Below are 3,448 nucleotides of genomic sequence, written 5' to 3'. Positions count from 1 at the left end.
CCTCCGCCACCTCCCATTCCTCTTGGGTCAGAGCATCAACAGGTGCAATGACAATGGCCAGGGTAGAGATGATGGCATCCTTTCACTCAAGAAACCACTTCAATGTATAAAATGTTGAATTCCACCTTGTAGTGCAGTCTTGTTTAGGCCTCAGCTCAGGCATCCCCATCTGGCGTTGTGTAGACTTTAGTTTTTCAGCACCTACTGTGCTCCTGTGGAAGTATTCCACAGCTGCTTTCACTTTGTCCACAGTGGGCTTCATCACCTTCAGAGCATCTCTTAGAATCAGGTGGATTGTGTGGGCAAGACATGGATGATGGGTCCATTGTAAAGTGTTCATGGCTTTGGTTATGTTAGCTGCATTGTCGCTAACACAACAGACCACTTTTCCATATACTTGCCATTCTCTGGCCACTCACAACAGTTCCTCTGCCAAGTTCTCTGAGGTGTGTCTGTCGCTGAACTCAAAGCAGTCCAGAAGACAGCTAGACATCGAAAATTCTTCAATGAAGTGACATGTAACCGACATGTAAGAAGTGGTTACCCTTGATGTCCAGCAGTCAGTGGTAAGGCAAACTGCAGTAGCTCTTTGGACTCTTTCCCACACTGAAGCCTGTGTGCTCTTGTACAGTTGTGGAATAAGTGCTTTTGAAGGGGGTTTCCTGCTTGGAATTGTGCACATTGGATTTAAACTATTTCTATAATTTCTAAAACCTCTGTACTCCAGCCCGGAAATGGCTAGAAATTGGTGGCAATCATTTTAGCCAATGCAATATAAGTTGGCACTATGAATTAGTAATCTCTGTTTTGCCCCTGAATATTAGAAGGGCCAAGGGCCCGTGTGAATAATAGACCAATAGGTAGTTTCCGGGTTAGGGGAGGGGTTATCCAGGTTAGGGGAGGGTTTATCCGGGTTAGGGGAGGGGTTGGCGGTTAGGGGAGGTTGGGCCGGGGTAGGAGGGGTTGGCCGGGTTAGGGAGGGGTTGGCCGGGGTAGGGGAGGGGTTGGCCGGGGTAGGGGAGGGGTTGGCCGGGTAGGCCGTCATTGTAAATAAGAATTTGTTCTTAACTTACTTGCCTAATTAAATAAAGGTTAAATAAAAAATGTATAAATGCAAATATCCATGTATAGGCCTTTACTCTGTCTAAGACTATGGCTCATATAATATCCTGCAACAAGTTATTATTGCTTCAAAATGCCTTAATTGGTCGACTCAGAATAATAATTTATATTTTTGGAATAGCCTAAAAATAAAGATTTGTGTCCCCTAAATGAGTTATATGTGCTCTTACTCTAAATGTATGTTAACCATTATGATTATTATTTACGTTATGGGATAGGAGATCACACGAGGAAGACCAGCAGGACATTTTTATGCCTTTCTCCAGATGAGGGCGCTCTTGATTTTTCAAACGAGGACTATCTAAGTGGCACTTCCACTAACTTCCACTGTGAACAGTTCGATGAACAGAGAACACAATAACAAATGCACCTAAACATTTCCCTGAAAGATCTATTATAACTACAAAAAGGACAGAAACCGTGTGCTTAAACTTTTTTATTCAAAAATAATTCCAGTAAGCGTGAAGACTGCATGGTAAATTAATTGCATTTCATTACATTCTGAGCCAYACAAACTGTTTCCAAGTTACACAACTGAATTTGCTTAGAAGACAATACTTTGTAAAGGAATCATCGTGTACCTCCCAAATTACACCCTATACCCTTTAAAGTGCACTACTTTTGACCAGARCCCCATGGACCCTGGTCAGAAGTAGTGCACTATAAAGGGAATGGGGTGTGATTTGGGATGAACCCATAGCTAAAAGTCACTGATATCATTGAGCCCTCATCACTGGTTGTTAAGCTGGAAGTCATGATACCATCCTCTCTGGTTGGACACTGCAGCTAGAAGTTGTTTGTAGGCACATATCTAGGATCAGCTTCCCCAATTCTAACCTTACCTTAGAGGGGAAAACACAAAACTGACCTAAGATCAGCATCTGGCGTCAACTTCACCCCAAGGAACAGAAGAGAAACACAGCCATGGAGAACCTCTATGGATGTATTCGGAGTAGTGGTGTTCCTCACTGTGTGACCTGACTAGGGAAAACTATGGGCGCTGGTTATGAGACACAGAGCCCGCTGTCTTTTACTGAGCTATAATAGGACTGTTSTGTCTTGTCTTTTAGCTGGTTATATTAATACACTGCATGGTGAGACTACTGCGGAATGGTCAAAACAGGGATATGCATAAACACCYCATAAATTATAAATGTGCAGTCAGTTGCTAAAATGAAATTATAAAGTAAACTCGATAAATTCAAGTACTTCTCAATGGTAACTTAAATTTGCTTCGCTTTTTTCCCCTATATTTCTGGGTAAAAACATTCACACTTGCATTGTTTTCACCTCCCTCTTCATCCTCCCCATCGTCCTCCTCCTCCCTCATCAACCCCACATACCAAAAAAAGGCACCACAGCTTCAAAACCAGAATCATTGACAAGAAAAAGAGACATCATCACATAAAATAAACACCTGAATGTCAAAGAGGCCTCGTCACATCCATCACGTTATTATCATGTCAGAAACAGGCCAAAACATCCATACTCTCAGACTGTGTTGCTCCCAATATCCACACTTAGCACACAGGTTTACAGCTGGTACTATGCAAGTGAGGATACTGTTATTCAGTTAGTTGTGTAACAGTCATGTCCATGTCCAGTGACCTCCTGTCTAAACCTCCGGACGGGACGGGACAGATGTGGCCTAGCGGCTGGAGAGGACAGGAGATACTTCAGTAACTGCCATAAAGGTCTGTGTTCTCTCCATATTCTCCTGTCTTATCTTGTTATGGAAACAAAATGGCGACTGGTCAGACAGAGTGTTCTGCTACGTCTCAGTTGATCTCAGTTGATCTGTGACTCCAGTCCAGTCTTACTCTGGTTGCATGGCAACGCTCCAACGCTCCTTCACGTGTCACTCAAATGAAAAACTAAAACAGTTAACTGAAGGCCATGGAGAGGCTTGCRCAGGCCAGAGCAGGTGGCTAATTTCATTCCACTCAGGCCTAGGAGAAGCATCTGTCTTCATCCTGACTTTATCCAGGCTGAACACTCTCACATTTGGAGCGGGAATTCCCAAGTGTGTTGTGGAAATTCCCATTCCGGGAATTCCAGCATTCCCTCCAGCCATATCAGACTCACAGCAACAAGGCAGGCAAGAGGAGAGGAGGAGGAACACTTAGTGAAGAGGTAAGCAAACATCCATCTCTCTTTCTCCATCCCTCTCCTATTCTGTTTCTGTATCTCTCCTCCATCCCTCTCCTCTTCTGTCTCTGTATCTCTCCTCCATCCCTCTCCTCTTCTGTTTCTGTACCTCTCCTCCATCCCTCTCCTCTTCTGTCTCTGTATCTCTCCTCCATCCCTCTCCTCTTCTGTCTCTGTA

Source organism: Salvelinus sp. IW2-2015, linkage group LG8 (assembly GCF_002910315.2).
Source record: "Salvelinus sp. IW2-2015 linkage group LG8, ASM291031v2, whole genome shotgun sequence".
In the NCBI taxonomy this organism is placed as follows: Eukaryota; Metazoa; Chordata; class Actinopteri; order Salmoniformes; family Salmonidae; genus Salvelinus; species Salvelinus sp. IW2-2015.
Note: the sequence above shows the minus strand (reverse complement) of the source record.